This window comes from Mesocricetus auratus, unplaced genomic scaffold (assembly GCF_017639785.1).
Source record: "Mesocricetus auratus isolate SY011 unplaced genomic scaffold, BCM_Maur_2.0 Super-Scaffold_4256, whole genome shotgun sequence".
Classification (NCBI taxonomy): domain Eukaryota; kingdom Metazoa; phylum Chordata; class Mammalia; order Rodentia; family Cricetidae; genus Mesocricetus; species Mesocricetus auratus.
In genome coordinates, this window is record NW_024429182.1 from 86,450,738 (window position 1) to 86,477,188 (window position 26,451).

Consider the following 26,451-nt stretch of genomic DNA (forward strand, 5'->3'; position numbering starts at 1 on the left):
ATTCAAAAAAAAAAAAAAAAGCCTGGTGTGCCTGGGAGGGGGCGGTAAGAGACCAGGGATAATAGCTCCCGGGGAGGCCCCCTGTGCTGAACTGGGACTGTCAATCTGTAACCTCATTGCCATGGCTACCTTTGTTACTGTTTTCTTCATCTCTTACCAGCTTCCTTGTGGCTTAGGAAATCTTGGGAGGGTAAAGGGCGTGTTTGCTAGGCTTTTGGGGACAACTGGGGGAGGAGGTGGGTGGAAGGGGACATGAAGGACTGAAGCGGGTGTGGGGAGCAGTTAAGAAAGGACCGAGGGTCAGGCATGGTGGTGCATGCTTTAATCCAGCAGGTGGATTTCTGTAATCAAGGCCAGCCTGATCTGCCCAGTGAGTTCCAGGAAAGACAGGATTACAGAGAGACCCTGTAATGGATGGGTGGGTGGACAGACAGGCCAGAAGGACTGATGGGCATGATCCAACTTTGAAGCCTTGGTTATTATTCCCACCCAGGCCTCTCAGGGAAAGACCCCCAGGAAAAGGGACTAGCATTTGCTGGGGCAGGGCGGTGGGGGAGGAATAAAGTATTCCTTTATGGGGGTTGGTTTTGGGTGGTTTTTGTTGCTTTGTTTTTCAAGACAGGGTTTCTCTGTGTAACAGCTCTGGCTGTCCTAAAACTTGCCTTGTAGACCAGGCTGGCCGCAAACTCACTGAGATCCACTTGCCTCTGCCTCCCAAGTGCGAGGATTAAAGGTTTGTACCACCATGTCTGTCTCGAAACATTCCTTAAAGACAGGGAGTTAAATTGGAAAAGGCCAAGGTTTAGATTAGAAACCTCTGGTGAATTCTGTAAGGACATTACACAAACATAGATTAAAATACACAGAATGAATTTGCTACCGTGATATCTTCCAGTTGCCGATATGGTCAGGATTTCTGCTGCCTAGTACTATGTGCTCTGCCTTCACCCCAGCTTCTGTGCCTTCACCTAACTACCTTACTCTGAGCTACTGCAGTGGTCTCTATGGGGTCCACTCCCATCCTGGCTTCTTTCGCTTTCAATCCAGCATTGACATCAGAAGGCCTGTCCTTACCCACCATCTAGCCACACCTCTTCCCAGTATGAAGTAGAGCAGGCCAGGTGGTCACTAAGGTTATGATCCAGACTCCTAAACACAGAGCAAAGCCTAGAGACCTCACCTCTGCCTTGTCATAGGTACCTCAAGAACGGCCAGGCTTCCATATACAGCCACTGCACCTTAGTACTAGCTACACCCTCTGCCTGGGGAATCTCCAGCTCTTCCACATCCTTCCTCAGCATTAGCTCTCCTGTCCTCTCACAGCCTCCCTCTTCCCAAGGACTACTGCACATGGTGGATGTCAGATGATTAACCTATCACACTATTTTCATGAAAGATACCAAAAATTCCAGTTTTGAAACACATGCATACGTTAACTCTGCTCATTGATGATTACTCTCTACCTTATTCGTAGAGGCAGGGTCTCATTTGAACCCAAAGCTCACCAATATGGCTAATCTGGCAAGGGAGCTTGCTAGAGTGATTCCCCATCTCTACCTTCAGAGCACTGGGATTATGGGTAGGCAGCCATACACGCCCAGAATTACACCAGTGCCAGGATCTGTTCCTCACACTTACATGGCAATCTTCCTAGTCCTGAAGATACTTATTCAAAATTAAAATCACTGCTATTGGCCAGGACAGCACGGAACTTCATACTTCATGCTGGCAGAATCACTGTGGGAAAACTGCCCTTTATGGACTTGTTTTCAGTATGAATTCTAATCAACACTGAGATGAGCAGAACTTTCCATTTGAGTATTTCTAAAATCCATCTTTCTCAACACACGATGCCTCCTAAAGATCAGAGTGTCCTACAGGGCCATGGCAGCACTGACCTTCTGTCAGAAGCTCAAGGCTGCCGAGGCCCGCTAAGTGCATGTCTGTGTCACCTCCAACTCTCCCTAGCAAACACCCTTTCTGCTTGTAGACACTAACGTTAGGAAATGTTGAACTGAGAAGGGGCCACAGAGCTGGTTTCCTCAGCCACTTTAGCTTTGTCTCTGGGGGAAATACGTTAAAGCACACCCTGAACAAACCGGAAAGCTCAATGAAGTAGACTCTCACTACCCCCAGACACTTGGTCCTGGCTCCAGCAGATATTTATGCAAAACTTTTAATCTGAGTCACATTTGTATTCTTTCCCCTAGACAGTTCAAGCTAAGTCTCAATTTCAACAGGGGTTCTGTCAGCCTTCCTTTCCAAATACACAAGGTACTTGCACAGCCTGGATTGGCTAATGGATTGCATGCAGCTAATTTAACAATTCCACAAGACACACAAGCAACAACAACTGTTACATTTGAGAGGTTTAGTGCATTAGAAGTTCTTTGAGGCAATGGTTTAAAAAAAAAAAAAAAGAAAGAAAAATGTCATTTATCACCTCAGTTGAAATATCTGCACTTCAAGACTTTTCTTGAGTGGTCAACAAACTGATTTCAAAAGTCAGCTAAAAATGGTTATACTTATTACCATAAGTAGCCCACAAGAATACAAAAAAAGATGTATTAGCATGAAAAACACTCTATGTATTTGTATATGGTGTTGTTCTCAAAGGCTAGCTATTTAATCAGCAGAATCTTTAGTCCTAGCTGGTAAACACATCATCATGCCTGAAAGATTTCTAGCCATTGTTCTTGGGATATCAGAGTATTTGAAAAAACAGGTATCTGATATTTGAGTATTTGAAAGAGCAGGTCTCATTTGTGTTTCCTAACAGAGCACGAGGCTTTCACCCATAAGGAGCATCCAGGGTTGTTTTCTGTGATGTATCACTATGCAATGGTACCAACTACACACACAGCAGCTTCAGAAGCAAGAACTCGGGCACCTCAGAGCATTTTCCAAGTGAGACTGAAAGTTTGTGGCCTATCTAGGACTCTGATGAACACGGTAAAAACTTGTGGTCATGGAAAATATGAAACCCTATGGAAGTCACCATGCTTCCAAGGCAGAAACAGGGAGAACACAATGGACTCCCAGGGGTCCTGTCAGCTTAGCTCCTGTTTCAGCATCCTTCAGGCCAAGTATGCTTCTGCTTTGAAAGCTAAAGGAGCGGCCTGGAGAGGTGGCTCAGTGTAAAAGTGCTTGCTGTTCTTCCAGACCACACCAGGCAGTTCACAACTGCCTGTAACTCCAACTCCAGGGCGTATCTGGCACGACTGGCCGCCACAGGTATGCTGCACACAATTATTAATATCTTTAAAAGGAAAGCTAGGGGAGGAGGGGAAATGGCTCAGTGGATAAGAGCATTTGCTCTGCAAACATTACGGACATGAGTTCAAATCCCTAGCTAAATGGGGAAGGGGAGGATGAAGACAGATTCCAAAAGCCCAAAACATGTGACTTTTGGTTCACTGAAGAGACCCTGTCTCAAAGTAACAAGTAGAGAGTGACTGAAAATGACACCTGACATCCTGCTCTGGCATCTACACATATGCACATGGCTGCACACACACACCCATACATACACACCACTACCGACCCCCAACACACACTAAATGTAATATAATTTTTTAAAGCACTTGGAAAGGACCAAGGGGTCTGCATTGTAGCAGAATTAAAGGGTTTGTCTAGAATGCGTGCAGTAGCCCTGGGTTTGGTTCCCAGTGTTGCATAAACCTGTGTGGTCCCCTGCAATCCCAGCACTGGAGAAGTGGGTTCAGGCAGATACAAAATTCAAGGTCATTCTCAGAGACACAGCAAGCTGAAGGCCAGCTTGGACTCATTTCTGTGAATCCTTGTCTCAAAAAAAGGAAGGCAGGAAGGAAATGAAGGGAGAAGGAGGGAGTCGGTCTGTCCACCTAGGAACTGTGCAGCCTGCAGTCCGTCCTCACCCGTGCGGGCTCCCTTCTCCCAGTCCTCCCAAGTCTAAAATGTACCTCCACATCCTCTGCTCTCTGCAGAGCTGGGAGGCTCCAGCTGGCCACCACAGACTTACAGTGTAGAACACTGGAGATGAAAGCCATGAAGCAAAGCAGGGAGCAATGAAAGGGAACTAACCTGGAAAGAGAAAACCCCACTGTCCCCAGATAGGGACACCCAGGTTCTATGTCCCACAACTCACCACACAACCTCAGGCTGGAACCAGCCCATGACCACAGGTTATCTGAAGTGGCCACGGGAAGAAAGAAGGGGAAACAAAACAGAAAAGTCTGGTCTACTGGGCAGTGCCTAATCCCTGAAAGGGACTTCATGGTGGCAAAGCATTGCATGGATCAAGGAAGTACGTAGAAAAATAAATAAATAACAGAACAGCCCTTGTTCATTCGCCTCCAGATAACTAGTCATAAAGCCATAAAATATGTGAGCAGACCAGAAAAAAGGTTCTGGAGCTGGCCAGAAGGAGCTAGGGCTAAGAAACAGTTTGCCCTGGTCTGGCAGAGGCCCTCAGCACTGCCTCCATCTGTAAGCCAGTTTACAGTTCCTGCATTACCATGGCACTCACTGGATACAATTTCATACTGAAACCTGTATGTTTTATGCGTGTAGTTTCTGTACCCACGATCTCCTATCCACACAGGATAAGACTTGGGCTATACAGGAAGAATTGAGGAGCCCCAGCCCCAACCCCCCATCACGTGGCTCAACACGGTGGCCTGTGATGATGCTCTTTTACAGCCGTTCCTTCCTGCTGCTGCCTGTACTAGCTTGAGGTTCCTTGAGCCACTAGTATGGAATCTGTGGACGTCTCTTTGTTCTCTGAATCTCTCCCACACAACTCATATTCTGGTGGAGAATGAACTGAAATTTCATGCCACCTTCTGGGACCGCACAACAGTGAGTGAGCTAGAACCCGAGACATGACCCCTTTCAGAGACTCAGCTTTTCTGCCCACTTAGGACAGGCCCGATTAGTTACCCTAATGAGCTTCCCCCAACTTCCACTTTCAGCCTCAAATGAAAAGTGTACCTTGGGCTTGACATCTTAAAGTTTTTGTTTTCATTGCTACAGTTTCTGGCCAAGTCAAACCCTTATTATCCTCAAAATATAGTTACTAAAATTAAAAACACTCCAGAGAATATTGCCTTCTCCTTTGACCAACTTTTTCTGGCTAGTTTTCAACAGTTTTATAGCTGATGAACCAAAGGAAACCTTTATTTAAAGAAAGAAAAAAAATCTAAGTCAATAATTCCCCTGGCTATCTAAGCGTTTGGACACAGTCTATCCACATAAGGATAAATGCAGTTTTATTAAAGAAAACACGATGGCTCTACACTTTCCAAATACTGTACACTGTACACATAAGGAACCCAAAAGGGTGGGTGAGGCAAGAGGGTCCCTGGGGAGGGATCACTGTGGCCTGCTCAAAAGCTGGGCCCACGCACCTGCTTTGTCTTGTCCAAGGTAAAGCTGCTTGGGGAATGACAGACAGAGAACAAGAAGACAAAATCCCTGAGAGGGGTCATGGTAATTGAGCTCAAAATAGTTTTTATCAGGCTTTGGAGATGACTTGGTGGCTAAGGCACTTCTGTGTAAGCACAAAGACCTGAGTTCAGCTCCTAGAACCAGGGAATACCTCCCTAGCATGTGCACGCATGTGTACAATACCCACAGAGACATACATAAACACACAGAGATACAGACCTACACACACACACACACACACACACACACACACACACACACACACACACACACAAAACTAAATTAGCGATAATCTCAATTTGCCTGGAACTACAAATGCACTGTATATTCATCTGTACTTCGGTTGCTCTTGCTATTTGAGCATATTTTAATACCCATATGTTAGCAGTTACAAAACCGAAGAGATTCTACTCTTGGCAATAGCTTATAAATTGGCTAGCTGTACCTCAAATGAAATGGCTTAATTAGGTAATGCAAATTTCACTAAGGAATCCCTACTTACAAAAAAAGAACCAAAGTTCTTGGCAAAACTGTTTTATTTTGTAGCTGGTAAAGATGTATGTCACAAAACTTGATGAGCTGACCTCAACCCCTGTGAGGAACATGTAGGAGAAAACTGACTCTAGCAAGTTGTCCCCTGACCTCAACATGTGCATGATGATGTGTGCACACATGTACTCTTATATGGATGCACACACAAAAAACAAATGAAATGTTGGTTTTTACTTTCTCACATTAAAAAAGTAGTAACACCAGGAGCTGGAGAGATGGCTCAGAGAACAAGAGCCCCTCTTGCTGCAGAGGACCTGGATTCAGTTCTGAGCGAGCACACACACACACACACACACACACACACACACACACACACACACACACACACACACGAGGTGACTCACAACCATCTCTAATCCCAACTCTCAGATCTCTAATCTGACTTGCTCTTCTATCTTCACAGGCACCAGGCATACACATACATGCAAACACACTCCTCCAAATAATTATGTAAATATTTTTTAAAAACTAATAATACCAAAACAATCTACTTTCTGTTTGTTTATTGGTTGGGTTTTGGTTTTTTTGTTTGTTTTTTGAGACAGGGTCTCTCTGTGTGACAGCTCTGGCTGTCCTGAAACTCACTCTGTAAACGAGGCTGGCCTCGAACTCACAGAGATCCACCTATCTTTGCCTTCCAAGTGCTGGGATTAAAGAGGTGCTCCACCACCATCCAGTTTTGTTTATTTTGAGACAGGGATTCTCTGTGTAATCCTGGCTGTCCTGGAACTTGCTCTGTAAACCAGGCTAGCCCTGAAGAGATCCATCTGCCTCTGTCTCTTCAGTGCTGGGATTAAAAGGCTGGCACCACTACCAGCTAGTTTCCCAGGACAATCTAAAAGTAAGATTCTAATTCACAGTGACAGAATTACTTTCCCAATGGCCCTGACTATGCTGAACTTTCATTTCAGCCTCTGCTCTACACAATGAATGCATGCCTTTTTGTCAAATGTCATACTTCAAAATACTCTCACCATTACTGTTTTAGGTGTCAGTATCCCCCACAAAAAACTCTCCAGCTGGTGAGTACAGTCACTGAAAGGAGACTAGATCTGAGGGTTCTAACCTACTTACTCTTTTAACCCACTGATGGTCCACTGGTCTTTCAGAGAGATGATACAAAGTGTCAGGGGTGGGCCTAGGTAGAGGAAGGCTGTATCTTGTCCTGGACCCTCTCTACTTCCTGGCCAGCAGGAGGTGAGCAACTTTTCCTTTGCCCTTCCACCATGAAGCTCTCTCTGCTCACCAGAGTCTACTGAATCCCTGAGCCAAAACAAATCCTTCCTCTTTGAGGCTTCTCAGGAATTTCATCAGAGCACTGAAACAACAGCTACCACATCAGCCTTGATTGAATGGCAGAAAGCTTAAGCATCTTTAAGAAGATCACAGAACAATCTCAGGATGTGTGAAGAATTAAACTGGGATCCATGACAGACAATTCCATACATCATTGACCATCTATTACATGGCTAGAACCTTTAGGAACCAAGGTGTATGGCGCATCCACATGCCAGAATTTCCTAGACCACAATTTATAAACTGTGGGTCAAAATCCAGCCTGAGGACAGTCCAGCAACTGAAGGGGGGTGTCACCAAAAAATTGGAGAAAATTAAGTTTCTGAAAGCACAACTATCAACAAAACAACCCAAAACCAAGTATATTATGATCCCATGATGCTTCTGGCTACACTCAACCATGATGGATCTTTGGACTTGCTACAACCTTGGTTCCAAACACACCACACCTGCACTTTGTAATGTGCATGATGTCACCCATGTAACCCCAAAGATGCTATTTGAAACACCTGAGTTCATATTCAAGGCTGCTGTATGCTGTGAACTACAGAAGATTTTTGTTTGGGGTTTTTGTTTTGTTTTTTTCCTGTACCCAAATCTTGTAGAAATACCATGGCTTACAGAAAGCAAATGCAACAGTTGCGTACTGTAGTTTGTCAACATATAAGTACCAAATTATACCTTGGGGTGTAGTTTTGATTTTTAAAATTGTTGTAGGTGCTTCGCTAGTAACCATGAAGCCCTGGGTTCCAACCTCAAACCACATAAAACTAGAAATCATGGCCCACCACTGTAATCCCAGCACTGGAAATTGGAGGGAGTGGTGTCAAGAGGATCAGAAGTTCAAGGCCATCGTTGGCTACATAAGGAGTTCAACACCAGTCTGTGTTACAGAAGACCCCGTCTCAAAAAAGCATACAGAAATAAACTTTGCTGACTGGGATGAAATAGCCCAAAACATATTTCTGCCATTTAAAAAAAGAATTACGTGTAAACCTATATGTGTTTATATGTACCATATATATACAGTTGTCCACAGAAGACATAGGGTGTCAGATCCCCTAGAACTGCAGTTGCGAGCTATCATGTAAGTACTGGGAACCAAGCCCAGGTCCTCTTCAAGAATAGTAAATGCTCAAGCCAGGCGGTGGTGGCTCACGCCTTTAATCCCAGCACTCGGGAGGCAGAGGCAGGCGGATCTCTGTGAGTTCGAGGCCGGGCTGGACCGACAGCCTCCAAAACAATACAGAGAAACCCTGTCTCATAAAACCAAAAAAAAAAAAAAAAGAATAGTAAATGCTCTTAACTGTTAAACCACTGCTCTATTCCCACTTCTATCATCTGATACTCTATGTTTATACAAAGCAATGTTCTCAGCATTTACCAGCAAATGTTTAGTCTACACACCCATTTTATACTCCTGGAGCATGAAAGAATTTCTTGGGTGAAATTGTTGCAGAATATTATTTTAACTGGAGAAAGATGTGTTACATTTGTTTGTGCTGCATTTGTTTAATTATGTACTTGCATTTGTTTCACCTTGCCTGCCTAAGGCACCTGATTGGTCTAATAAAAAGCTGAACAGCCAATAGCTAGGCAGGAGTGAGATGGAGGGCTGGAGGGCAGAGAATAAATACGAGAAAGAGAGGAATGTGTCCAGGGCCAGAAGTCAGACAGCCACCAAAGAGATATAAGAAGCAGTAAAAAGTAAGACATAGACATAGGAGGAGGGGGGGAGGGAGAGAGGGAAGGGCGGAGGGAGGGGAAAAAAAAACCCAAGGCAAAATGTAGGTAAAGAGAAACAGATTAAAATAAGAGCTAAAATAAGGCTGAGCGTTTGTAACCAATATTAAACCTTAAACCTCCGAGTCATGATTTGGGAGCTGATTGGTGGCCTAAAAGAAAGCCTGTTACGCCAGATACTGAGCAATCACACACTAGTGAACACAACACACACAGGACTGTCTCTTGAGAGGCTGTAATCCAGTGGGCAAGTCAGGTGATGAGTTCCTGTTACTGAAAGGAATAAGTAGGACAAAACTTTCAAATATGCATTGCAAGGGCTTGTTACTAAAAAAGTGAAATACTAACACAGGATTTAGAAAAGACAATTGTTTTCTTTAAAAGGTGGGGGAAGTGACTAATCAAAACAAATAAAAGACCTTCTGTAATTTTCTACCCAAATATAAGTAAATATAAACTTAATGAGGAAAGACAGGAGAAAAAGAGAGAGAAAGAAAAGAAAGAAAGAAGGAAGGAAGGAAGGAAAAAAAGGAGTAACTGTTAGATACTAAAATACTTGACAGTACCAGCCAGCCAGATGGCTCAGTGTCGAAGCCTGAAAGCCTGAGTTCAATCCCCAAGACTTACAGAGGAAGAAAGAGATTTCCACAGGTTGCCCTCTAACCTAGGCAAGCAAGCAAGCAAGCAAGCAAGCATGCAAGCACGCACACACACACACACACACACACACACACACACACACACACACCCATGGAAGCACTGGCCCACACATACACTAAATAAACATATGACAGAGCTACAGTAATTAACTAACAACAATAATGCAATATACTGAATTTGGCATAGAGCCACATAAGGGAAGTCAATGGAAAATGTCACCTCTGTGGGAGGCCAGCCATTAGTTCTAGATCCCAACCTCACTCCTTACAGCATCCAAAAATATACTATGCATTTCTAACTATGTAAAGCACATTCTGGTTTTATATTTTATGTAGAGGGTATCTGTCCAGGTCAAATAGGAAGTCTAAGTCTACACACAGACCCAAGAGGAAATGATTAACTTGACTCATAATTTGTGCATGGATAAATTATCAAGGAAACAACATATTTGGAAAGAGCCATGCATTATCCCTCTGCTCTCCCTCTACAGCATCCTTAAGGTAAGACAGTGTGGCTCTTAAATTTTAACTCACACAGCCCGATCATCAGGAATGTCAGGAAGAGGCAATCACACATCACACAGACCTGAACTTGACACAGTCAGGTAGTATCTGATTGTACATATCCCTAACCAAGGTGACAAGTCGAGAAGCTAAACTCTATGCCAGGTACCCAGATAACGAGATACACAAGGCCAGAATTAAGAGGGCCATACAATAACCTGGCCCCAGACCACTGAAACTTCCGAATCGGGAGATTCGTACTATAAACAGCCGAACAACACCTTGTCCCCACCTCAACTCCTGAGTTGAGCCTGCTTTGAAAAACAGCAGAAACCATCTGGGTCTGGTCCAGCTCTTTCCTAAGCTTTGAGTACTGCACAGGACTTACTGTCCCCTGACCCTCATCAGACCTTCTCACTCCACTTCCCCACAACAGAAGCTGACAAATGAAGAAGACACAGCAAAGGTGGCTGGCCCAGGTTTCCTGGCCCTCTGGCTGTGTGACTCTTGCTTTGCTCTCTTTCTCACAAACATCAAGCTAGGGGGACGGTAAACAGCCCAGTGGGCAAAGTGCTTACCTCACCAGCATGAAGTCTTGAGTGTGAATCCTAATACCTACATAAAACAGTCAAGTGTAGCTGGGGCTCCTGGGCAAGCCAGACTAGCCAAACCCAACTTCCAGGTTTAGTGAGAGGCCTGCCCCCCAAAAATGAGACAGAGGGTGATTGAGGAGGATGCCCAAAGTTAATTTTGCGGGCGCCCGCACACACACAATAACAACCTGCTGTGATGAACAAATTAACCTACCAAAAAAAGCAAGGAAAAAGGTTATGCATGCCACTAAATGGGGAAAACACAGCAGCCTGAGCCTCACACCCCTGCCCCAGTAACTCCCTACAGCCTCCCCCATCTCCACACCCCTACTGCCCCAGTAACTCCCTACAGCCTCCCACCTCCACACTTTCTATTCAAAACATTTCATATTTCCACTTTTAAATGTAAAACTAAACTTCATGAGTAGAACAGGTAAAGCACAATGACAAATCATGCCTAAACTAAACATTTTCAAATTGGTAAGACACCAACAAAGGGGTGTGTGTGTGTCATGTGTATGTCTACTAACTACATATTCCGAGTGCTGGGATTAAAGGCATGTACCACCACTGCCCAGCCATATCAGTTACTGTTTTTCTTTTTTTAACTTTATTTTATGTGTATTGGTGTAAAAGTGTCAGATCCCCTGGAACTAGAGTTACCAACAGTTCTGAGCTGCCATGTGGGTGCTGGGAATTGAACCCGGGTCCTCTGGAAGAACAGCCAGTGCTCTTAACCACTGAGCCATGTCTGCAGCCCCCTGGGTTTTTGTTTTTTTTGTAATTCTCTTCTGAAAATTTTTTTAGGAATAAGGGTGTGTGTGTGTGTGTGTGTGTGTGTGTGTGTGTGTGTGTGTGTATACATGCGTGTCAGGGAAGAAGAAAACACATCTGGCATGAGCAAGGCCCTGAGTTCAATCTCCGCCACAAGGAGAAAATGAATGAATAGATGAATAAGTGAAAGAATAAATGATTTTTACTCCATTTTGTCAAAAGTTTAAGTCTCCAACTATGTAAACTATGCTGTCCTGAACTCAGTAGTCCACCTGCCTCTACCTCCAGAGTGAAGGTCTCTGTGCCTATTAGCCCTTTCTCTCTGCCTATTTTCACTTTGCTCTCTTGCTCATCTAGATCTTACGGGTCTCCTTGAAAGCAGATTTTGCTGTGGAAGTCTCATCTAGGAAAACTCCCTGAATTTCAAAGACTCTCTGACACAGAAACCTCGGCATGTGCACTGCATATTTATACAATTGATCACAGGCAAGCACTTGCCAAAGGCTTCTAGAACATTTCTTCCATATTGCTCAGAGATGGAGCGGAAACAGGGGGAGGGGCCACCAGGCAGGATACTCAGGTCTAACGACACACCTGGCTTGCCTCTTCGCCAGTTGCTCAGCTAACCAGAACTCTATGATGCCCCGAGGCCAGCTGGGAAAATTCCTCACCTGCCACACACTCTGGAACCACTCTGCACAGCGTGACTCCCAGGGTGGACAAGTAGAAGAAAGGAAAGGCAAGAGGCTGGCAACGGACATCAGTGCAGGTTCGAATCCCCTTTTGTTGTTCTGGAAATGACTGGGGGACTTCAATGATGCTGCTCAGATGAAGGAGAACAAGGCAAGACAGAGCTACGTGGGAAATAACTGTCTAACGAAGCTGCCTTTCTAAAGCACTCCACAGGACATATTTCCTCACCTAAAGGGTAGGGAAAGGATACGGGATCACTGTAGGGCAACAGGTCTACCAGACACCCAGAACCTCTCCAGAAAGACAGCAGCGGGAAGTGGAGAACCGCCAGGAAACGCCAGCCTTTCTTCCCAAGGTCTCTCTGGTCCTCTGCACAAGCACTGTGCCCCTCAGCCACACAGTTTCACCCATGCTTCTCTGAACACACGCGCTGACACCTACTCCCCCAGTGGCATCTGCCTGAAGAGTGTCTGCCTGAGCTACTGTGTACTATGTGAGCATCAAAGACCAGAACACGACCTTGAACCTCAGCAGCAGAGTTAGCCAAGCCTGGGTCAGGTGGTCTCTTTGATCCTAACATCAGAGGAAAGGTGGGAGAGTTGGTCTTCTATTGAAAGTACTTACCTGTCAGGTGTACTGGCAAAACACAGCAGCATGAATGACAGCAGCTAAAGGAACCCCTGACCCTGCTGCAAGCCAGTATACGGGCATTAACCCTGTCATTTTATCATCTGTCCAAGGAACAAAATTTTACCAACAGATCCTCAAAAGACTGGTAGACAGCTTTTTAGCTTGCATATTGGTGAGGGACCATTTCTTATCAAAAGGGAAATCCATTTCTGGTTTCTCTTTGTCTCTTTAGATGAAGGTTCTCAAAAGGAATCTTGCCTGGAGAGAAGCAGATCAAGGCTAATACATCCAAAGTTCGTAGAAGCCTTTGGACAGGGACAGGGACTCGAGCGCACACGCACGCGCACACACACACGCGCGCACAGAGTACAAAACAAACATGACACATGAAACATCACACATGAATGCATGACAGACACACAGCACACATGACACATAAAACAACAGACAACACACACAAAACACACCAGAAAATATAAGATAGACACCAAAAAAAAAAAAAAAAAACACACACACACAACAAATACAAGATACATAAAGCGGAACGCTCCAGAAAAATATCAGGAAAAATTTCCTACAATAAGAAGAATGTTTGGAGAAGAGGCCCCATCCTGACAAACATCACTGGGCTATTCATAGAGTTCATCTTCTGCGTCTACTGCACCTAAAGAAACAAACGCATTCCTCACAGACCATGGGCTACTCTGTGAGGTGGCTAATAAGATAATCTGTTACAGGAGGCTTACAAATCCATTTAAATTGATTTTAATTAATGAATCAATTCCTGGCCCACTGAAGCTAGGTCCACAGACATTAAGCAATACAAAGGTTTGGTCTCTAACACCAGTCTTGAATCTACATTAAAAAGGGGCATTTTCTGTTCAGTGCAAGACAATAATAACAACAACAAGGCTTGGATCTCAGTTCAAGCAACCTCAGGGAAAAATCCCTCTACTGTTAGCTAGATTTTCATAATGGTTTCCACATTGGGGGGGTGTCATATGCCAGACTGGTATCTGGAACCTCTAAGATCAGGTAAGCTCATCTTTCTCAAAGCCCATCAGAGTCCTTCAATCTGGACAAAAAAAAAATCCCATACACCCCAAACACAAGTGACAGATAAACAAAGTGGCCCTCTGCTAGACTGTGCACTAAAATGGAAGTCCTGGGTTCTGGTCCCCAACAGCAAAAATAAAATAAAATGCAAACGTTTGCGTTTGCTCTGATTTTACTCTTTCTAGGGACTGAAAGAACATCTGGCCTTTCAGAGCGGCTGCTAGGGATGAGCTGGAAACAGTTCCCACTTAGAAGACAGTCCAGAGTCGCTCGCTCAGCCTCTCAGGCTTTTTTCCTTTCCCGGTGGCTTTCACTAGCCTGCTGGCCCACTCTAATTTTAGAATCCAATCAGAATTTCCAAGGACAGACTACTCCATAAAAACCTTAGACGGAGACAGGGGTCTCCTTCATTCAGGCACCCTTTTTTTTTTTAATCAAAATCTGCAACCAACACCAATTATCAGAGAAGAAAGATAAAAAGGCAAGTTCACTATTCAAACATTTACCAAAGTTTGGGAAAGTCCTAACACACTAATGTCTTAGCACGCTAACACACAAAGCAACAGTGAGTCCCTGCCTGGCACAGACACTGGCTCTGACTGTGCAGAGAGAAAGCTGCAGAGAAAGGGGAAAAAATGCAAGTTGTAGCAGCAGAGCCAAGGTGCCCAGAGACAACCGCTTCACATTTCTCCTCAACTCCTTCAAGACAGTTCACAAAACAGTTTGGTTTAGCAAGAAACAAATGGGAGACTGGCTGGAACACTGCAAAAGGAAAACGCACAAAGAACTCTGCATTAGGAAGTCACTGCAGAAAAAAGCAGGACACAGGCCAGAGCTTAGGCAAAAGGCCGTTGGCCTATCCAACTCCGATTCCCGCCTCCCTCCCTCATTTTGCCCGGGAGTGAGCTCTGGCTCCTGTGGTGGTGGGGGAGGGGGAATCCTGTGTGTGTGTGTGTGTGTGTGTGTGTGTGTGTGTGTGTGTGTGTGTGTGTGTGTGTGTGCCTGTGCACACACGTGTGTAGGGAGAGTGTTATCTGCCTCTCTCCCTCTCCTCTGTCCTGTGTCTGTGTTTCTCTGTGTCCATCAGTCAGTTTCTCTCTCCCCCACAAGGAGAATAAACAGAAGAACTCTGCTCCCAAGCCCTCAGGTCTGAGGACTCACTGGCACCATGTGTCTTGAGAGTCCAGCAGTGATTCTGGGGGCTCAGTCTGTGCCTTTTGGACTGAGCTGTGTGCAGGGCTCTACAGCAAATCAAGGAGTGCCAATACAGCCTGAGATTCAGAGCGAGACCACAAATTATAAACAGTTTCAGCAAATTGACTTGAGAGCCTTTGTTCCTCAGACACCCAAGCAGGCAGCGGAACCTCCCCACCGCTACAGCCGGGACTGGGACTGGGAAAGGAAGTCGTTGAAGCCTGGATTTCCTGCTTTTACTTGTAGCCAAGAACTATGAGGCTTGTAGTGGTTTCAGGAACTGACTCATCCCATGATTCACGGATAAGATACTGCCTTTAATATGTTTCTGACCCTCAGACTGGGGAACTTCAAAACCAACCCAAAGGCACACTCCATTCTTACACTGCAAATGACTATTCAGGGTAGAATAAACAGGACTCCAGATTACTGTTCCTTAGCAGAGACAGGGAAAGTGAAGGACATCACCCGGCAAACAGTGATCAGAGTTTAATCCACAGGGTGTGCCTTGACAACAGCCCAACTTCCCAAAGCGCCTAACAGGTGGGATAGGGCTATTTTCAGATATCATTCCCCTAGGTGTAAAAATAGATTTAGCACAGCAATATTTTGAGACTCCATATAGCCAAGATGTGCAGAAGCACATAGCTAGGGGACAGAGTGAGAAAAAGAGAGCGAGACCTGGAGAGTAGCTGACCAATGAGCAATGGGTAACACTGTGCACGCAGAGACTGCAGTTTTATTCCTACTCATGCTGACCAGACTTCACTTTCCCTTCTTAACACACAGACACAGGCACATATGTGCACAGAGAGGTACACATGTATACACTCATGCACACATATACACAAGCAAACATACAGTCCAGAATTTATGAGCAACATTCTGCAAAAGAACAGCACCCCACCTCCTGTACTAGTGCAAGTAACCCTAATTAAACTCATTGGGTCAAAAAAGCAAACAAACAAACCAAAAAAAAACAAAGTAGGGGGGGCCTGTTGGGAAGAAGGGGTTCCATGGATATGAAGGGTGTTAGGAGGTTTCACTGAGGGTGCATATGATCAAAATATAGTAATGATGTACAAAACTGTCAAAGAATAAATTATAAAGTTGTTAATTACAGCTACTGGAACCTTGTGCTTCTGGATACTACGTAAAGTTCTCCATGAGACAGAGAAGTCCTGTGAGGGAAAATTCTCAGCTCCATGCCCAATAATCCATAGATCCTGGAATCCCCTCCCCAACACAGTTCAAGAGACAAAGGGCAAGTTTCAAGAATGGTTTTCATAGATGTACAGATTTAAATACAAGTTGGGTGGCACAGAGGGAAAAGGGGGAGGGAGGAAAGGAAACTAAGAGCACAGGCTGGGATGGGGGAGTGTGGAGGGCAGGTGACTGGGGGGCCACAGCACAGGGGCTGGCAAGCATGCCAGCCAGCCGGGCTTCTCCATCAGATTTACTGTGACATCAGTGGTCCCACCCAGAGTTTTAGCACTGCCTCCTGAAGCTTCCAATGTGTTGGGAGCCACAGGACAGTGAGGAAAACTCCCTCTGTGAAGCCCAGGTTGCCTCCAGACTCAGAGGCTTGCCTTGTGAGTCACAAGATTCTGCACCCTTTTCTGGATACACATGAAGCAAAGAGTGGAGACAAACCAACCCTACAATACTGCACTCCCAGCACAGAGGGGCAGGGTGGGAACAATAAATGTACATCATGATTTCCCAGGCCAGGAGGTCAGCTCAGGAGAGTCAGGACAACAGTCATTTGGAATTCCTCACTCCTGCTGTTTCTAGGCTGTGCTGCATTGCACATGGCTTTGTTTTGCCAACAAAACAAGAAAGTATGCGCTAAAGCTGAAAGCCCAAACACCAACTGAACCTCTAAAGAGAGTATGGCTGGTATTTTTAAAAAATGAGCCTTCTCCCCACCACCAACTCTTTTTTCTACCTAAGTGATGAACCAACATGGGCATGAATTTCCAAGAGGCAGAGGCAGGAATAACTAAAAATAAATTTTGTAGCAGGCTTGTTACATGAAAAATACTCTTTTTTACGTATGGGGCATACATTCCCACAATGGTAAAGCAATAGCTGTGTGCCACAGAGATCTGCCAGGAACTACAAAGTCAACTTTTTATTAACCTATAAAAATAATACATTAGTGATAAATTCCTTAAATGATGAAAACATTAAATATATTCTACTTTAAATACTTTGAACAGAGGACTTACCTCACTTAATCTAGTATTTACTGAAAACATGCATGCAAACGGCCCCAGTACCAACTTCAAATAAAACCTGCAGCACGCAGGATGCAGTCACCATGGAGTGAGGCATGCCCCCTGTGCTTGGTTAGGTAGACAGGAGTTGACACACCTATCAGGGACATATGGGGAGAGCAGCATGAGCTTTGGTCTTTGAAGTCAAACCATGAACTCAATCAAAGCACAGGTTAGTCTTCATTTTGGGGGGTGTTCTGGTGGGGTTATGTGGGGGAGGGGTCTTATCACCTACTCAGACAGGTCTCATGGTCACCCTCCTGCCTCAGTCTTCCAAGTGCTGGGATTATTCACACATGCCACTGCACTTGACCAGAGTTTTTCTTAAGGAAAAACACAAGGCAGGAGTGTCAAATGAGACAGACCCAAGGGGCCAGGCAAGAGACTGTACATAGAAGATTCTTAAGATGAATCAAGGAGTAGGTGGAGTCCACTTCCAAACTGGAGCACAGCGTTATCAGAGACCTAGCTAAAACAAAATGTGCCATCAAAATACTTCCCACAGAAGGGACATAAACTGCAGTGACACGTGTAGTGAGCCTCAGACTGCACGAGAGACTGAGCATGGAGGAAGCATAGGGTCCTAGCAAAGACCCAGGAGGCAATGAAAGCCACCATGTTGGCCAGCAATGAGCATGAATGAGGAACTAGAATGGCTTCAAACATACCTGGAAACCTAAAATCTATGACTACAAAAATCACAAAACAGCGGGGTGGTGGTGGCGCACGCCTCTAATTCCAGCACTCAGGAGGCAGAGGCAGATGGATCTATGTGAGTTCAAGACCAGCCTGGTCTACAAGAGCTAGTTCCAGGACAGGCTCCAAAGCCACAAAGAAACCCTGGGGGGGGGGGGATCACAAAACAACAACAAAATGGTGGGGTATACCAGATGGGTAGATACTTGCCTAGGGAAGGCAAGAGGTTGGTTGTGACACTGCCCTCCTTTTAACAAACTGGAAGGCAAAGTTAAACAAACAATTGATGAAAGTATCTTTGTAACAGTATTTAACAAAGGAAAAGTAACTGAAATATAGGATATGGAGTATCCATTTGCAAAGTTCTCATCAGATACCAGAGAGAGGCAGCAAGCATAACTAATTGTGTCCTCATTGGGAGACAGACCAGACATTTTGTGTAGGAAAAAAAAATTAAATAACTGGGGCTGGAGAGATGCCTCACAATGGGCATCTCATAACCACCTGTAACCCCAGCTCCAAAAGACCCAATGCCTCTGGTCTCCTCTGGCACTGGTACTCACATACACATACTCACATACAAGCATACACACATACACATTTAAAAGATTAAACCAACAGAAAACAGATCAAACTCCCGAGGTTCAAGAGTATCTAGGGCTAAACTCTCAGTTGCTGAAATACAGCAGAAAGCAGAGAGCATGATAAACTGTGCTACATGGTTCAGTTGCAAAATCCAAATGGAACCAACAATGAAATGAGAAAAACACTGGGGAACGCGCTCTCTCTCTCTCTCTCTCTCTCTCTCTCTCTCTCTCTCTCTCTCTCTCTCTCTCTCTCTCTCTCTCTCTCTCTCTCTCACACACACACAGAGTTTACGTGTAAGTGCAGGCACACACACGTCACAGACGGGGTTCAAGGGTCAGGAGATCCTTACCTTCTCCCTTATTTGAGGCAGGGGTCTTGTTAACTGGTGTGTCTTCCGGGCTAGCTATCTCACATCACTGTGGGAAGGTTGGGTTTATGGACACTTATGCTGCCTCCTCCAGATGTCGTGTGGCCTCTAAAGAGCAGAACTCAGTCCCAGTGCTTGTGTGGCAAGCACTTTACCCACCCAGTAATCTCCCCAACCTATAGAGTTTTAAGAAACAGCAACCAAGCCTAACCTGTCAGTCTTGCTTGGACCCTGATTTGAACAACTGAACTAGAGAAAACATTTATGAGGCAATCGAGGAGCTCTGAGTAGTGATGCTAAGCAATTATTAAGGTACCAGCAGGATTGTGATACTATGATTGGTGGAGTTTAAGGTGTCTTTTCAATGTTTAGGGGGGTGTGTGTGTGTGTGTGTGTGTGTGTGTGTGTGTGTGTGTGGGTGTGTGTGTGGGTGTGTCTGTGTCTGTGTCTGTGTCTGTGTGTCTGTTACGGGAAGGATATACATGACTAAGTTCAGGTGCCTGCAGAGGCCACAAGAGGGAGTAGGATCCCCTAGAACTGGAATTACAGGGGTACTGGGAACAGAACTCCAGTCCTCTGCTGAGAGCACAAGCAAGCACTCTTAACTTCACAGGCACCTGTCCATCCCCACCCACCTCAGAGCCAGTGTTCCTTAAAAGCAATCACTGTATGAACACACATTCAGACTTCAAAGATGAACTGGAATGGTATTCAGACATGCTTCAGGACAGGATTGGAGGAGAGGGGCCAAGAGAAGGCTACTGCTGGCTGGAAATGCCTCGTAGGAGGTTCGTGGTTCTCTGCTAGGCTGCACTTTCTCATGACATAAAGTCTGAAAATCTGAAACAAATAGAAACAGAAAAGTCTGACAGCAGAGGAGACGGGCAGAACACAGCTCCTGGGTGACAGTGACCACAGTCCTAATTACAATCACATTGTTTAAGAGGCACCATGTCAACCCTTGAAATAACCCCAGAAGCCCACGACTACATCCATGCCACAGGTAAGGAACAGCATTCCTCAGGATCAATGAGGTTGCCAGGGTCAAACATTAGTCAGATGAGAGAAGTCAAACACACCAGTACAGTGGCTGAAGAAAATCACGACGAGTTAGTTGTTTTTGCAAAAACACTGAGTGCTGTGATCTATAAGCCAAGAACTCCAGTAGGAGGAGGGGAGAGATGTTTTCTCCATGGCCATTTTTGGTGAGAAGAAAGAATGTGGTGTATGTGTCTGTGTGTGTCTCATGGGTGTGTGAGTGTGCCTGCCTCTACCCCTCCCATGTGTGTCTGCTGGCTCTCTCCTCCCCCAAGTGGGGTGGGGTGGGGTGGGGTGGGGTGTGTGTGTGTGTGTGTGTGTGTGTGTGTGTGTGTGTGTGTGTGTGTGTCTGTGTGTGTGTATGCATTCATGCAGAAGAGAAACCACTGGAGTGGGAGAAAAGTCAGACCTGGCAATCTGCAATCCCAGAACTCAGGAGATAGAGGCAGAAGGATGTTAAGTTTGAGGCTAGCCTAGGCTAACAGAAACATAACTGTCTAAAAAAGGGGAAAGAAAAGGAAGAAAGGGTGAAGGAGCGAGAGCAGGAAGTCCAGCAAAAAGGAGAGCTGGGAAGCCTGAAAGTTACTCCTCCCCCAAAGGGAGGCAAATGGGAAAGGTTCCATCTAGCTGGACTGAGACCCAGGGTGGAGAGAGCCAAAAGTTTCTGCAACGTTGGAGAGACTCAGAGGGAAGCTTCCTGAGGGCTGGCTGCATTCTCATGGGCCTCACACCCACAGGCACTATTTCCTTGGCCCCTTTTCAAGAGATGAAACTGTGTCTGGCTGGGGTCACACTGTCACTAGCAAAAAGGGCCTGGAACTATCTGACTACAAAGCTACTCTGCTAGGTTAATTTGCACCAAGCACAATAGTGAACAAGGCTCACTGAGGATCGCACCAAAGCTCCAAAGTGGGGGCATCTAAAAAGGAATTGAGGAGGGGTGGTGCTGTAATGGAGGAAAGACTAGACTTTACATACAACTTGCAAGCAGGGACCCCAACCACCACCTAGGGAGAGAAGAGGAAAACAGTTGCAAACGTTTCTCTCTCCCAAAGCAACCAAGGTATCAAAGATAAATACCACCCTATTCCCAATCCCATCTCAAACTTGAGCCTGAGAAGCAGGTGATGACCTGGTGGGAAAGTGGGCGGTGGAATTCACTAAGGAATGAAATCAAGGTGGGGGGTTGCCTCGTGTGCAATCCTAGCAGGATCCATTTGCATAAAGAAGCCTTCAGGGGACTGAGGGGGCTAACTTATTCTGACTACCAGTCGGTCCGGAGAGAGCAGCAAGGCAGAGCAGCCCTCAGCTTCCCAACCATACTTGCTCCTCCCCCCACCCCCATCCCCACAAACCACAGGCAGAAGACAGACCCCAAGCTCTCACTTCCAATGGCTAGTATGTGGTCCTCACTGGCCCAAAGCTAGAGCTGACCTTTGCTCTTTCCCTGCCAGATAAAAGGAAAGCTTCCCCGGCCACACCCAACAGCTTTAAGATCTCAGCGACGTTTATACTCAAGATAAAGTATTGTTCACCACCCCCTTTCCAAGGCAAAATCATTAACAGAGAGAAGTCTCTTTGTTTCCACATCACCCTATCTTAACTCATTCAAATTCCACAATAAAACCTGACCGGTGAGGTAGTCCTAAATCCTTTGTTAACCTGCATAGCTGAGAACTGTCTATGTGACCTTGGGAAGTTCACTAAACTTCTCTGAGCTTCTTCATGGACCTCAATTACAAATGGAGCTTTTACATTTAAATGACTGGTATTTAAGAACTGGCTGCTTAAAACAGAACCTACCTCCCCTACCTACCTTACTTACCCAAATTCCTGCTGGGAAGCCCAGGAATTATCACAACTAAAAGGTCAAGACAGTGAATTGGCTTTAGAGAGGCCGTGTGGAATTGGTGGGCTCCCGGGTTCATCTCACACACCCAAGCAGCTCCAGGGCAGACACCCCAACATCACCTTCGATCTAAAGCCCCGTGGTAGGCTGAAGGCATGACTCCATGGCACATCCCCAGCACATGGTTGGGGCCATAAGAGAAATAGTAGGAGAGGCTTCTCAGCCAACAGCCAACAGGAGCAAAGAGACCAAGCCCCAAACTCCAGTACCTTCAATGACCCTCCCTGTCAATGGCTTCAATGAAGACCCGTTCCCGGGGCTCATAGACCAAATCCAGAGGCTTCAGTGCTGTAATCCAGGCAAACCTGGCCCTGCCTCTCACCCACCTGTGCATGCCAGGTGTATGTACCCTGGCTCTGTAAAATAAGACCCCCGCCCACTTGGCTCTTTTTCTCCCGCTGTTCCTCAGGAGGACAGACAGGACCTTTGCTGTAGCCCCCACCCGCTCTCTTCTGTCTTGTCTCTGTGTCGCTTTGCCTCTTCCGCCCCCCCTCCCCCCCTTTCTAATAAAACTTCTCACTTAAGCTCTGTCTGCCTGACATGTTTGTCTCTCACCCACCATGGAATCCGCCAAGGTCCCCCACGTGCTTTATTCCTAACATTCAGTCTGCCTGGAACCTCAAAGACACTGAACTGAATAGAAGAGCTGAAACAGCACAGCTGGATAAACCCTAGCAAGCCACTTGTGGTGGGGCACTCGGCTCTGGGAAAGCAGAGACAGGGGCAATCTCTGTGAGTTCAGAGGCCAGCCTGGTCCAAGTGAAGAGGTCCGGGCCAGCCAAACTACACAGTGAGACCCTATCTAAAAAACAAACAAAAAAGATCCAACTAGGGCTGAGTGACTCATACTAACTCTTAGTTTGGGACAAAGATTTCTACCAAACGTTCTAAGACTCCAGCCCATTTTCCCCACCCATGTGTGTGGGACACCAGCACAGTCTTCCCAAGAAGAGCGGGAGGAAATGAAAGCCTAACAACCTCACGACCCCTGCTCCCTTCTCCACAGACCACAAAGGCCACAGGACTCCTATCCAGACACTCTTCTTTCTGATCAATAATAGGGAGTCAGCCAATCTATTAGAAATGCCACGTACCACATGCTATGAACTGGGGCATTCTAAGAGTAAAACAGGGTGTGCTGAGGCAAGTCACAGTCACACTGAGCAGTCGTGTCATAAACTGGCCACAGTGCCGAGGAAGACAATCAGGGTGTGACTGGAGGACATAGGAACAGGAAAGGTCCCAGGCAAAAGCTGGGCAGTGGTGGTGCACGCCTTTAATCCTAGTACTTGGGAGGCAGAGGCAGGTGGATCTCCGTGAGTTCAAGACCAGCCTGGTCTACAGAGCGAGTGCCAGGAGAGGTTCCAAAGCTATACAGAGAAACAAAACAAATGGGGGGGGGGGCGCAGAGCAGAGGCTGAAAACTGGGCTGCCAATTAAAATGACTTAGACTCCTCCCTCCCCACCTTACATCAATTTAAATACTAGGGATGATGGGCAAGCAGCCCCATGTGCCTTCCAGAGGTGACTTCATCTACTTGATCCTTCATGATTTCATTTCATTAGATGCTTTCAAGTTTAAGAGCAGCTGGTAGAGTGCAATTCCCTGGGTGAGCGAGCTCTCAGCACACGAGGTGGAAGCAGGAGAGTCAGAAGCTCAAGGTTACCCTTTAGCTGCTATACAACGAGTAACTCTGATGCTAACCTGGGCTACATAAGACCCTGCCTCAAATAAATAAACGCGTAAACAAATTTAATCAGTAACTCCATAGAGCACTTACTAGGTGAAAGATTTTCTATGCTTTGTAGACGAAGTCTCATTATATAGCTCTGACTGGCCTTGAACTCACAGAGAGTTGCCTGCTTCTGACTCACAAGGCAAACTATGCTAGGATGAACCCAGGTCCTTGTACATGCAGGCCCAGGACTCTGGCACTGGGCTACATTCAACCCAGTATGTTCCATTTCAAATAACCTTGTGGGTTCCTTTAAGGGACCTCTCTGGTTCTTCCTGTTCCCTTACTAGACCCAGCAAACAGATATAAGCGCCTTTCATTAGGTCTAAATATTAATCACTTGAACCACCACAGAATTCATGAGACATGCCAGGGGGTACAACAGACGCCAGTCAGTGCAGTGACCAGATCCTGGGTCCATTACTTTGAAGACACAGCTCACACACGGTAAAACTTAAACTCTGAAAGTATACGACACACTAGCTTTCTGGAAAGCCACTGGGGCTGGGGCTGTGTCAAGTTGAAATGTTGCTGGCTGTCAGTCTGCCCACCTCCAAAAGCTTCCTTCCAGCACTACCACTCTCCTCCCTGCAACATTCTCAGTTTAACTTTTTCAGGCTGGGAAACCTGACTGAGTAGCACACCCTTCCACGCATGGCTTCCTAAGAGATAAGGAAAGGAGTCGATAAAATGCAGGTGGTCCCTGGCTAAGCTCCCACAGAGCAAGCTCTAACTGCTCAGACTGTTCAGCCAGAGTGGCCTAAAAACTCAGGGTCAATGACACACCCTGAACTGTACTGAGAATCTGCGCAAAGCAGGACCAGTTAGAAGCAGCTGACTTCAAAAAAAATAAAAATAAAAAAACTACCCACATGAAATTGTGAAAGAATTCTAAAGAAGGAAAAAAAACTCAACAGGCAATTCAGCTTCCAAGGAGTCAAGCCGGCTCACTCATCCAGGATATCTGGGATTAGACATTCATCACTTAGTCTAACAAATGTCCTGTCCTCTTAAATATGCAAGTAGCAAATAAAGAGAAAAAACTGCACCCCGCCCCCACCGGCACCTGAATTATCTTGTGAAATGTACCTGACCCCAGAAAAGGGAAGCTTACCAGAACAGGGACCAACAGGGCAGTCTGTGGTCTTTGGGAGCACAGAGCTAGGAAGCTAAGAGCAGCCACTCCAAAGGGTGGAACCATCACTCCAACGCCTCAGCCCATTCTCTAGTTGAGGAAACTGAAGGCAGCCTGTCTTAAGCAATCTCAAGAGGACCAGGTGTGGGGAGGCAGTCTGTGACTTTGAGGCTAGCCTAGTCTACACAGTGAGTTCCAGGTTAGCCACAGCAACATTAGTGTAACCCTGTCTGAAAAACTAAAATTACAAAGAGAACAACGACGTTAGGCATGAGCCGTGTTGCTCTCTGCCTCCCAATGCTAGGTGCTCTCAGAACCCCATGGGGCTCCAGGCAGGTCCGAGCCCTTGGCGCAGTCTCCCTAGGAAAAAGCCCCTTCCCATAATCAGAAGAAAAGAACTTGTAGCCACCATGCTAAGAATCAGAGTGGAAGCCTCCAAAAGGCTTTTCTTTTAGACAGATATAAATTGTCTATTTTCTGAAGAATTTTCATTTAATTCTGTATTACCACTTGGCAAAGGGAACTTCAACTATTATGTGTTTACTGACGGATTCCTCCACTCACTGCACAGGGAAGGGAGCATGGTTACGAGCAATGAAGGTACAGACTGCAGGGCTGTTTCAGCCTAGCCTGGATGAGACAGATCCTGGTCTTCTGAGACACCACCTCAGCCTTGGCTATGCACCAAAGCTACCCTACAGGCTGACCCCCAGGCAGTCCCTAACAAAACTGGACCCTCCAGGCCAACACTCTATGTAGAGTGGGCCTTCTCTCCAGATTTACAGACTGGTACTGGTTTGTAACCCTAAGCATTCCAGAGGCAAAACAATCACAAATTCCAGGCCAGGGGCTGGAGAGATGGCTCAGAGGTTAAGAGCACTGACTGCACTTCCAAGGGTCCTGAGTTCAATTCCCAGCAACCACATGGTGGCTCACAACCATCTACAATTCAATCTGGTGCCCTCTTCTGGCATGTAGGCAGAACACTGTACATGTAATAAATAAATCTTAAAAAAAAAAAAAGATTTAAATTCCAGGCCAAACTGGGCTATATAAAAAGGCTCTGCCATGCCCACTGTCTGTGGTGGCAGCGGCGGCAGTGGTACACACCTTTAATCCCCGCACTTGGGAGGCGGAGGCAGGTGGATCTATGTGAGGCCAGCCTGGTCTACAGAACAAGTGCCAGGTCAGGCTCCAAAGCTACATGGAGAAACCCTGTCCGTCCACCCCCCAAAAAAAAACCATAGAAGGGGGATAAGAGACAGAAGGGCACTTCTAAATGAAGATACCAAAAACCCAAGGGCACAAAATAATATGTTCAAGGTCATAGTAGCCAAGATAGCCCAGAATGACCAAAGTCCACACTTTTCCACACACTCTCACCCTTAGTGATGTGACATTCTTAGGTGTTATTACTACTGATTTTGTGACTTATCTCGTACCAACTGCACAGTCTACAGGTTCTGAAGAGTACCTGTAGTCACATGGAGGATCAGGACCACCACATGGCCTGCCATGATTCTCCCATTCCTACACACCCCAGCACCAGAACACTCAGCCTGCTGGAGATGCAAGGCTCCCC

At 46.0% G+C, this 26,451-nt stretch overlaps 1 protein-coding gene across 3 annotated transcripts in view; it reads right to left on the reverse strand.

The window, feature by feature from the left end:
* The window catches only part of Tead1 (TEA domain transcription factor 1), a 224,254-nt gene that overhangs the window by 189,900 nt on the left and 7,903 nt on the right, over nucleotides 1-26,451 (reverse strand). The gene's annotated exons all lie outside the window — the stretch shown is intronic.